We start from the raw sequence: 12,376 nt of genomic DNA, 5'->3' as shown, positions 1-12,376 counted from the left end.
ACTTTTTCAGTAACAAAGCTGTACTTAGATGTAGAACTCATGTTTCCTCACCAGCCACAACTAACTATTGCCTTGTTTTACTGCTGGTGAAAATGAAGCAATTCAGGGCAGCAGTTTTCAAAGATTAGTGCCTGTATCTGCACTTCCTGCTGATTCCTGCCAGCTGAGGTCTGTCCTTTAGAGAAGGAGTAACCAGCCAGATTTCTAGGGTGCTATGAGGGCAGTACTCCCCAGCTCCTGGCTCAGCAGCAGCACATGGAATTTCTGTTTTTAGAAAAATTTATTGTTCTGTTTCATTATATATATACATATATTGTTCTATATTGTTCCTGATTTTACTTGTGCGTTCAGTTCCTGGTCTGTGGACTGAATGGCCAACGGACCTGTGGTTTTTGGTAAGTGGATATTTTTCTACCAAGGGATTAGTGCTACCAATTCCTTTTAAAACCTTATCTGTTTCCAAATGGAGAAAACCCCCTTGGCTCCTAGAATTAAGAAAGACATTTCTGCCCACATTGTTTTTCAGTGGAAACCCCCAAATTTGGCAAGTTTACATTAATTTCCCTGTAATCAAGACATGGTTTAGATTTTCACTCCAAATTGCTAATGCTCAGGAAAACCACATACTTAGCTCTGTTTCTACAACTATTGTCTGGATCTTTAACAGCACAGTAAGGTGCTGCCCTTTTTCTTGTTCTGCCTACATTAGAATGAGGGAATCCAAACAGCACTGGAAGCCCTCTGTGGTGACAGAAACATTAGTCCAGCCCTGGAAACCAAGTGCTTCAGTGTCYCCTGAGTTACTTCACCAGATGGGGGAGCTAATTTTGTTACAGCCCTTCTGGAAAAAGAGTGGCACCTACCTGTGACACAAACCCAAGCCCCACACTKCAGAGGCAAATGGAATCACTGACATACCATATTTGGACAGCTTTGTTCAGGAAACTTTTTGAAGGCTGTAACGGAGATGCTCAAGAAGCTTTCAAGACTGAAGGTATCAGTGGGAGRTAAACTTCAAATGACTCCAAGTACTGTCCTGGCCTCTTTTGTTGGAATGTAAGGAAACCTGAAAAATAAGAAAGTGGGTGCAGCTAGAAAGGGGATTTTAGTTTGCCACAAAGCTGAACATTCAGCCTTTCAACAGACAAATAAAAGTAGATAAATCATGTTACACTGGTTTTACTGCAGGTCAACACCTTTGAGATCCCCTGATTTGCTGAAAAWTTTTCTCAGAAGACTTCATTAAGTTCTGGCCCTGTCACCGATTTGTCAGCAAAAGATAAAACATGTTGAGAAGCTGACCCAAGAGTTTTCTCCTTAGCACATTTGTGAAGGCCTGTTGCTGCTCATATGACTTCTGAGCTCAGGGATAAAAGAAATAGAATAAAGAGGGACACCCCCACCCACTGAACAAGCAGAAGGAAAATATGTGAGTGGTGGCATGTAGTTATTTTCTGTCCTATCAAACCTTGCTCTCTCCTACTGCAGTGCCCAGGTTTGCCTCTTCACCATGGTAGCAGGTAAGGAAGAACAGACATTGTAAAAAAAATTGAAATGGATTAAATGGTAAGTTGCAGAATTCATTTTTACTGTATAATTTTCTAAGTATAAGCTTTGTCCAGGATGTGGGGGGAATGTTTCTGCCATGCAGCAGTGGCCTACCAAACATCCCTCAGCCCTGTGAGCAATTTAAGCAGCATTCTACATGGTCTCTTTTTGGACAAGATGCAGTTTGTAAAGCTCCCCCTTTCCCTTAGCTCCAGAAAATGTCTGTATGAGTTTTCTAGATGGTGGTACGTACAGATGGCATAGTAGAAATACAGACAAAACACATGCAGCACTACATATGTTTCAAAAAATTCTTTTCTTCTTCTCTCTGATATATCAAAACGGAGTCTGATGGAAAACCAGGATCCTTTCCTGTGTGGTGCTGCAGGCCACTGTGACAACTGAGGTCAGGAGAGAAGAAGGCATGCAAGAACATTCAGGCTGACTTCCAAAATATAGTTTTCAAGTTTATTGTGARGACAGAAGAGCACTGTGCACTTGTATTTCTAGCTGTTGGCACTCCAGCTRTACCCAGCTAGTCAGTAGGATCAGTTGTAGCTAGAGCTCAGTTTGAAAGGAGATTTCAAACAGATTAAAAATTCCTATTCATTACAAGCTTCTGAATAAGTGAAACTCACTGAAAGATTGGTTTCTTTCTGAATCCTGAATAATTTTTAAATTGTGATCAGAGAATAAGGTTATTTTGGACTCTAATTTAGAAACACGTCTGGGATTTATGCTAGCACTCCTAATGTCCAGAATTACAGAACTGCCAACAGTTTGTCAAGAACAACACTCACTCTGGACTTTTTTAAAAGAAAAGCAATTAAAAAATCTGTTTGGGACAGCATCCCTGTCTCTCAGACTAGAGATGTTTTGCAACTGTAGAAGCACAAATGTAAATGCAAGATGGATCTGCACGGTGTACAAGAAATGTGAAGTCTTTCTAAAATGCCTCCTTCTATTTCCCCAAACTAATTAGCACRTGCAGCCTTACAACAAGGCTTTCTTGCTTTCTCATGCAAATGCAGTAGCAGACCTTGCAGCACAGCCTTGGAATTGAGRGCAGGGTTGCCCTTTCTGTGTTGGGGGAACAGTAGGGTCCCTTCTAGAACTTGCTTTCTGCATGTGCTGCATGAAGCTCCTGCAGCGTTAACAAATGGACAGCACAAATAAACTCCAGCATAGTTACCACTACTTTCAGGTTTCATTTACCTGAGCAAGGGCCCCTTGGCTTGTCTCTCCGTGTMGCATCAACTGCTGCTTCGACCTGCAGGAAACCAAAAGGAAAAGGTTTTCTGTGTGGGATATATACTTGTTTTCAAAAGAACTGTTGTATGAAACCCCCTATGCTTTCTGTGTTGCTGGTGTTGCCTGAGGCAGCTCTGTCATTGTTGATAATACATTAAGCACAGTACATCAGCATGCCAGAGAAAAAGATTTCCCAGGATCAGCTATGGCCTTTGTAAAGCAGTAAGCWAGAATGACTAAGGTATAAAAGGGCATACTGTGGTGAAGCTTTTATGTGAGTGGGGACTGCAAGGGCAGAGAAGACACATAAAACTAATGCCTTCTGCAAGCCATGGAGAAATTAGCAAGAAGTATAAATGGGAAAGCAAAGACAAGTAGAACAGTCACACATCCAAAAAATCACCTGGACAATGGAGCTCTGTGAGTGATCCAGAAGCAAGAATCCTGTTTTCATGTGGTGGCCCAACTGGCTGCAGAGATGGGGTTAGTTTGGCATCCATGGGCTCCCTCCTGCTGACACTGCTGAAACAGAAGAGTTTATTGCAGAACAATCTGAGCAATACCTTTAATCCTGAACCCCAGTTTTGTACAATTAAACCACAGTGGTTCAATGTTCAGGGACTATAAGTGAAAAGAAAGGACAGGGTCAATTTGCAGGAAGCAGATGTCCTGTGACAGATGACCAAGTTATCTTTACGCTGATACATAAAATGGTTTATTTGCAAATCACTGGAATGCAATGCCCTGCTGCTATAGCCTCCCCAGGTGTATTGTGTGCATCTGCACTTTCTACTTGATTTCCTCTGCCCASTCCCCTGCTGTACTCTGTGAACTTTCCTAAGGTTACAGAGAATCTTCCTTCCAAGTTACAAAATTGTCCTGGATAAAATCAATACCATAGTGGTACTTTTTGATGAAGCTATTTCTAAGCCCAAATATTCCACGCTTCCTGCTTGTTAATAGACAACTTTTCATGACTGAGAAAGATGTATTTGATAAAACAAAAAACAAACAGAGCCTCGCCCCCCCCCCCCCCCCCCAAAAAAAAAAAAAAAAAAAAAAAAATCTGGTCTTTTTACAATGTCCTTTTCTTCAAGGAACACGGAAAAAGCATTGACATGATTATGGACTTTTGTACTGCCTATAATTATTTTATTAGGAGCAGACTGGTCACTCAGTAAACCAAAGACATGAAGGTACCACCCTTTGCATGGGCAAATATGCCCGCAGTCTTTGAATTTATAAAGTTTGCACAGGCAGGTGCTAAAATCTATTGAACTAGTCAGTTTTGGAAGGCTGACCAGAATGGCTTTATATATGTCTTTCAGACATAGATTCTTCATTTATTTGAGGTAAGCAGCACATCTCCTCCTTCTTTTAATGTCATTTACGTCCATACAAAATGCTTGATCCCAGTGTCATTCTAGTCAAATTTTAAAAGCATGTAATTGCTCGTATCTCCAGTACGGCCATATGCYCTCAATGATCCCTCCACCTCAGAAGGGTGGAGACAGCAGGGTGTTTTGAATTGCATTCTAATGGCCAAGGCTTTGTAAAACCGTTTGAAAGGCCAAAAWGTGCCAAGGTGTATAGTTCTTGGCTAAGGGGAGTGCCACCCCTTTGCTTCAGAAATCACTCAATTTAAGGGTGTAGGGGCYGCTAGGGCAATCCAGTGCCATCTATCAAATCCTTCCTGAAAGGTATCTGAGAGCTAATCTGCATTTTACACAGCAGCTACAAAAACGGAGCAGYGATGCTAAATCACGGATCAGCAAGCCATTAATGTACCTAGCAAACACTTCCCTTAGATTTTTCTCCAAGATTAAAAGCTKTCTTTTGGTCATCTTTCTTGGCAACATAGAGAAAAGAATGTCACTTTTGTTAAAGGATGTCTTTTGTTAAAGAAATACTCCCTTTTGACTGATGGAAACTGTTTGCTGCATGAGGAATTGAAGCAAATAATGTGATTTGATTAATAATATAAAACATGGGAWTTTTAATAAAAAATAAGGGATTGCATTTGCTTTCATATTTTTAAATGGCATTGATCAAAATTATTTGGTGGCTAAATAAAATACTCCTCTTTCTCCTYCTCTTCCTGAATGTGGTCCCCTACAAAAACTTGGGAGGAGAAAATTGCATTTGAACACTGTGCCAAAGACTTCTCCCTACTTTAATTCTGATGGCCTGTTTTCCTCAGTTTCTGCCCCAAAATGTGAATGAGATGGTTCACTGCAGGGAACACCTGAAAGGCCTTCAAAGGAGTTCAGGGCTGGAAAACAGCAGCTCAAAGCACTCTGCCTTGCTCACGTCACCAGAACAGACACAGAGGGAAAACACTCCCTGACACGGCATTCCTTTGCTGCATCCTGGCCACTCTGTGATGGGCAGSAACAGCAGGAGGTAACAGTGATGATTTCAGGCTTTAAAACCCAGCTCTGTGGGGCCAGCTTCCAACAGGTGAGTGAAATGTAGGAAGAATGGGGCTTTTTTTCATATTGATAAATCCAGTGGAATCGTGAGCATTCCTGAAAGTGTGCAAGGCTCTGATAAGAGCTTTATCAAGCATGTATTAACATCAACTGGCTGCTGTGCTGGCCCCCTGATCAGCTGGCTTTCCTAGCAACAGTGCCCGGACAATAAGCTCACATCTACTGAGGGAGCACTTCACTGTCAGGGGAGATGCTGTTACAGTGATTCATGCTTGAGGTGTAAAGAAGAACATCCAGATGGCAGGTTTAAATACACAAAGATGCTGGGGGAACTGAGTACCTTTTAAAGATCCTCTTCAGCTAAACTTCAGTTCTGCGCGTCCGAGAGTCCTTCCATCTTCATAATTGGGGAGTCAACAGAAAKGACTGTTAATAATTAAGCACCACCTTGTGACAAATGTAATTTCCAGATGTGTTTTTAATGTGTGTAATTAAGTTTTAACAAGGTTTATTCAGCTCCATAAGGACTTTGCAGAAAAGCTTTAGTGGGAATGTACAGGACAGAACTCTTGATCTAGAAATGAAGAAAAGGCCCACGAATAGAATTTCTTTTGTTACAATGAGACTGAGTTTGCAATTTCTTGGATTAAACTGGAACAGACTTTGAGAGTCTGTCCGCCAGAGACCTAAGAATTCTGAGAGACTTCAAGCATTCAGATTTTCATCACTRGCAATATTAAAATCCTGCCTAAGAATATTCTTTGTCTTGTAGTCAAATGAATAAGGGCTAATTCCACTTAGGAAATACAATATCTTGATTTAAAGGGAATTAATTTTGACCACTGAAAGTGGTAGGAGAATATGTCTCACATTGAAAATAAAAGCCAGTCTGCCCATGGAACAGTAACATGTGCTGCTATCCATATCTGTGCCCCTCCTCTGAAAGAGGTATGATGGTTTTTCCTGAAGCTATTCTGAGATAATTGTATCTTTGTCCTTTATAAATTCACATATATTTTTATAAGCAAAGCAAGGGTCCCAATGGTGCCATTAGAAATAATCCTATAAGAGATTTCCAAAGATATGTCTTGTTTAACTTCAACAGAGAGTTAACTAAACATCTACAGAAATTTTATATTTCCTCACAACCAACAATAGATCCCTGTAAGTGTAAAGTAAGTCACACACAATCAAATGTGCTYGCATAAAAGTAGTCATGCTCTTAATCCTATAAAAAGTAAATAAATGGTGCCAATAAATACATGCCAACATGTGAGAATAAACCTTTTGTTTTCAGGCACATGTAACAACAGAACATTTTATAACCTTTTAAATTCATCAAGACTCAGGCCTTGGCTGTTTGGAAGTCTTTCTCAGTGACTGGATCACCAGAAGACTATTTGGGGTGAATTCTGCATTTTCATGCACAGATGCCACAAAATATTGAAAAAGCTTAGTTTACTTGAGAGTGCATCCTGTTCTTACAGAGTTGTCACAGATAATACAAAATTTGTCCTAGTTTGGCATTTCCTTGCAGCACCATCCGCTGCAGCTAGCACTGGGGAAAACTTGTTTTTCCCAGTCTAAATACACAGGATCTAACAGAACTATACCTACCAGGAATGGATTTATACTTCCCATGTAATAGAAATTACTTGTATCAAAATATCAGAAAAAGCCTTACACCATGTAATACCTGGATGGATTTGCCAAATCATCTGAAGGAAGATTATTAATAGAAAAAAGGTGAATGTGTTGCCTTTAGTAGAGACTTCATTACCTCACAAACTRTGCAACAGTTGTTTCAGAAAATCAAACAAACCCAATAGCTGATTGCTCCAATTTTTTTTTGCCATCTGCATCACTTTAAATAGTCACATAAAAATGACATATTTGAAAAGTTGTGGGTTTCTTAACAGAAAAATTTAATTCTCATTCACAGTGTTCTGTGAACAAAAACTTCAACACTTCTAAGAAATKAAAAAAGAAAGTGGTGAGCACATAAGGTTCTTGCTATATCTGTTATGAAGCAGAAAAAAATCACAGAACCCCAGAAATACAGGGAGTGGAACAAGAAAATTGGATGAAAGGGCTGTATCCCAAAGACAGGTATAACTATGAGTCACAGGAACTTAGTCCCAAAGAAACTCAGAGTGCCTTATAATGACATAATGAGTAAAGGATGCACTATACCTTTATAGTAAAATATTTCAGAAGGCTCCACTGAATCCTCCTGAAATACTTTTTTTAGGTTCCCTAGGCAAAGAGARTGATCTAAACTGATATATTTCACTACCACTACACAGAATGTARCATGTTGCTCAGTCTGCAGTGCATTAAGAGTATCTGGTATCCAACTGATATAAAGTAACTCTTATTTTTCAGAGTCTAGAACCCCCTGTCTCCATTGTAAGAGTCCAGATTAAAAGATTTACAGTACATAGAATCATTATAATACTGTCTTACCTGGAGTCTGTGTCTTCCTTTATGACTTCACTGATAGTATTTCTGTCTCTGGTATTAATTTCTACTAGTTTGAGCTGTGAAAATTTCTTGTTGCCCTGTTTGGCAAAGACAGAATTTAGATATTTTAGAAAACAGTAATATGCAATTGCCTCATAAGGGATATGTTGATTTATTAATCTAAGTTTTCAAGGATGTCTGTGTCTAATAGTCTCTTATTTTAACTCACGGAGCTATAAAAAGATTTGCTGGGGATCTGGAGTTTTTATTTTCTACCCGGGTATTCTTTGCAGTGCCCAAATCCGATCGTGAATTGTTACAAGTTTATCCACCTTGTGAATTTCTCTGAAATAATCTAACCCAGTAGGTTTTTGACCTTTTTGCAAGCCTCTAAATGTTTTGTGCTAAGATTATGAACTCTCCCTGCACTCTGAATTTAAGATAATGGGTAATAGCATTACTTTTCTTTGTTACTTTTCAGGTATTGCCTGGAAATGGTCCCTTTGCAGTGGTTACAGGCCAGAGGTTCAAAACCATGTGTAATTTTCTGGCCAGAGTCACAGCTAGAGTAACCTGGCCTAATTCTGCTGATTTCAAAGGAAAAATCCTTTGACAGCAGCAGTTAGAATAATGGCTAGTTTATTGTACATTAGCTGAGGAACTTCCCTTAGTTTTAGTCCTCCTCTTAGATTTCACTGTGAATATGATTGAGCTCCACTTCAATGTAATTGTATCTCCTTTGGGAAATACTTCTTACTTACTACCTGGACTAGAATATGTAGGAGAGCCCAAGAGAAATCTTAAAAAAAATTTACATGGAAAATCTCATCAGAAGATTCCTAGAAGTTTACTTTATGCTTAGTGTCAGATGTATCCTAGATATCTAATTTTTAAGGAGGCTCTTCAGTCAGATATTACCTTTCTTCTCAGTGGCACRGTGTAACACATACACAACTCCACTATAAAATATATAGTTAATAACATAAATTTTGCTTGGTTTGTCTGATCAAATAGTTCTATTGTTAAACTATTGAGCAAGGTATTTTTGAATAAAGTTATGCTGATTTACACCAGTTGATCATATACCCAATTTTTCCAATGTGYTTGAGGCTTCTTTTCCAGAGTGAGTGCAAAAGAAATAATGTTCCTCTTYCTTATGAAAAAGAAAAGCACAAATAGTTAGGAAGATATTAAGATAAGTAACAATTAGGTCTGAAATGTTAATAACTAGATATCTTTTCTGAAAATAGTTAGAAGTATTTACATTTAAAAAGCAAGCAAATCTCTTGAAAATTTAGAGAAAAATGGAAAATTGTCTTTTATGCTRTTAGTGCCTAGCTCACTTGCAGCCCCATCACATGACAACGAATAAGTAAAGAAAACTATTATTATGCAAACTGCTCCAGGACAAAAGGGTATTACATATCTCATACAAAAGGGGATTTCTTTAAAAAGCACAGCACATTCAGTGTTTTGGGTTTGCAGTTGAAATTCATGGCTTCCCTTGCCAATATTATCATGCAGCTGGGTGTTATGCTATTGCTTCACTCTGAGGGGAGAAAAAAATCACAATAAACATATTCAAATGGGTCCCTGTTAAACAGTTTTGTTCTCTTATGTGGCAATATCAGTTTTAATGATTTTTAGCATCCCTTCTCTTGTGCAAGGGTTGCAATAAAAACTACCACAGAGAGTTTGATTGCAAACAGAAAATGCCAAAAAGGTGCTTCTTTTGATTTGAAAAAAATATCACTGGCATTATTTTAGTGTTTTATTTTAGTGTTGAGAACTCATCAGATTTATAGTAATTTTTCTCTTATTTAACAGCTATGAGACAGAAATCCATCTTTCTGTAGAGAAAGCTTCTGACAGAATCTCTTGTATTTGTTCTGTAAAACAAGGGTTTATTATTTTAATTTTAATTTTAATTCAAATTAATTTATTGTCTTTCCAGAAAGTCTCTCCTGTTTAAATAAAAACAGATCAGCTGACCCAAAACATTCCTGATGAATAAAAGATTAAATGTAGTCTCAGAAATCTTCATCTCTTCATGACATGACTAGTCAAGCACTAATTTGGGTGAGTAAATGACATCTGTCTTTACTGGATTGGGTGTTTCCTGCGCCTTCTGTATGCAACCTTAGTTGTAGGAGTATTGTGAACTATCTTATTAAGCATGAATATGTTTTTCCAAAATTCTTTTAAAGGAATTTTGTAGAAATTTTTTGTAGAAATTTTGTAGAAAATAATAACAACTCACAGAGTAAAAGTCAAACAGTTGCAGAGGAACAGCTCAAACTGTTTTTCATTTGCATAAGTCATTTCTTCTCTGAGTATCTCCTGCTTTGTTTTCAAGTCACTTGCTTATATATAACTGATCTCTGTGGTACTTACATTCTTATTACAAATTTTTAATTATTTTGTCTTGTAAGGTATCAAGTGTGCTAGGAAAAGTATTGCTGAAAGAAATCTAATCCCAAATGGTGTACTTAGATGTGTACCAGGATCAGCATGGAGATAGATGTTATTTGCACACCAATTACTTCTAAATTGTATATAAATAATCAGTTATTTAAATTTGCTACACCTGATTAAGCATTCTGATATTCTCTCTTCTACTATCTTCTCTACTACTAGTTACTAAAAAATACAGTTCCAAACTTATGTGTGAAACATCAAGAAGAGATACATGCATTTTCTGGTCACCAGTGTGCATGGTTCTTGTATTTTCTACATCACTGCAACCTGGTTAACTGAGCTTCCAGCTTTCAGAAATGAAAAGGGGATCAGCAATACAGATCTGTACTTCACAAAATACTGCACAGCATCAGGGCCCAATGCCATATCCTTTTTAAAAGAGTCAGACAGATTATTCCTGTTTTAGTGAAGRGAAGGCTTGGTTACAGATGCTTGAAGAAGTTCAGGGTGTGAGGCAGTTCTTTGTACTGCTATAGCTGCTGTACCACTATGTGAAAACTTAGCACAGCTCCAATGATTTTCATGACTGAAAATTTTTCTTTGCTTGTAAGACTGCTAGAAAATGAGTCATTCTGACAGTTTTGTTTATTTCCTTTAGTTTAATGTAACGATTGTATATCTGTCCATAATGGCTCAGAACCCTCCTGGGGAAATACTGGTTTGCCAAGATTTGTGCTACTCTACTGTCACTCTGCCATTCATAGGATTGGGAGAGTGGGAATTTTGTCCAAGAGGGGAACTGTTTTGGAAGCTGTGTTTTCGTTCAGAGGGGAATTCTTTTGACACACTGAAATCTTTTTTCTTTCACTGAAGAAAATGTCTGAAACTTCAAAATTTAAAATAACGAAAGTGTATCCCAAATATTTGAGTTAACGTAACCRATAAGATTAATTTTATTGTTCAAATGATAGAATTCTTTGGGAAAAGTGAAACTGCATAATTTGTGGTGCCCTGATATAATTTGTACTTGTAACAGTCTCACAAAATTAACTTCCCTTTTGGATTCACATAAACATTACTTTCATGCTGTTCTTTTTAAAAAACAATAACATGGGAAAGTCAGGTTTGACTTTGTACTAGTGACACTCAGACAAGTGGTACCACTGACCACTTTGTACAAACAGCACTGTAGAAAATGTCTACAAGAGCATAATCACCTATCTTCCTGAGTCGCCTCCARAACATTTATCAATTACTTTCAAGATTAATAACGTGGAGGTGATACAACATCTTCCTCCTCAAGATCAGTATTTGCAGTTCACTTTACTTTGTTATTGTCCCATACACATTTCATGAAGAAGAGGAACAGACCTACTGTGCTTCCTCTGCTCTGTGCACCACTTTGTATGGGACAAGTTTTGAACACATGACATTGGGAATGCCCCAGACAATCTTGCATAAATACTAGCTTGTTCATGCTTCCATTTAGGTATAATTTGGTTTTTCCCACATAGAAACCTTTTGGTTTAAAAAAAAAAAAAAAATCTTGATTTTTCTGGAATAATCAGAACAATATAAAATTAAGAAAATGTACTAAATGGGACATACTAATTCCTGGCTGTGATTAATTCCTAGTTGTAAGCCCACCCACACACATAGCTTCAATTGCTAGTAATTTACTTGCATGAATTCAATAGAAGCAGACAAATTTCAAAATACCTCAATCACTATTATTTTAATTGACAGGTAAATTTGTCTGTTGTCCCTGCTCCGAAAAACTTAACATTTCTCAAACTGATCAGAGACAAAGTTACTTAGACTGATAAGGAACCTGAAGCCTAACCAAAAATCTTTAGTCAACACACAAAATAGCCTTCCTTGCCTACATTTTGCTTGCAGCCTCCCAAAAGAGTTGCTCTCATTTACTTGTCTGTAGCAAAGGAGAGATTTACTGCTTTGTTTTCAAGAATTCTTCAGTTCCAATGACAGGAAGCCATTCAAGCCCTATGTCAAAGTCTTGACCATTTGGGGAACTACAGTGTGATGACTTCCTAGGGAATTGAGTCACATGGGCTTAATGGCATTAGGGGTTCTGGTTATCCCTAGTAGAAACTAAGGACTAAGCTTCTCACGCTATGCTGGAAGACATCTGCCTAATGCAGCMTCATGTTCTTGCTACTCCCCTTTAAAATAGATCTGCCAGACATATTTTTGCCTCAAAATACAATCTAATTTTTTTTTTCAAATCTTCTAGGCCATGTAAT

General features: G+C 38.0%; 1 long non-coding RNA gene across 1 annotated transcript; it reads right to left on the bottom strand.

Moving 5' to 3' along the window:
- Positions 1 to 2,761: 2,761 nt before the first annotated feature.
- LOC130572514 (uncharacterized) lies at positions 2,762 to 7,840 on the bottom strand. Its single transcript, XR_008965223.1, has 4 exons — positions 7,698 to 7,840; positions 5,572 to 5,628; positions 3,203 to 3,318; positions 2,762 to 2,818 (listed from the first exon to the last, which is right to left on the bottom strand). It is a non-coding gene; the product is annotated as an uncharacterized LOC130572514 (long non-coding RNA).
- Positions 7,841 to 12,376: the final 4,536 nt, after the last annotated feature.

Source organism: Malurus melanocephalus, unplaced genomic scaffold (genome assembly GCF_030028575.1).
Source record: "Malurus melanocephalus ecotype Western Australia unplaced genomic scaffold, MMel_1.1 scaffold_37, whole genome shotgun sequence".
Taxonomy (NCBI): domain Eukaryota; kingdom Metazoa; phylum Chordata; class Aves; order Passeriformes; family Maluridae; genus Malurus; species Malurus melanocephalus.
The sequence above is the reverse complement of the archived record's forward strand: the minus strand, read 5'-3'. Positions and strand labels throughout refer to the sequence as shown.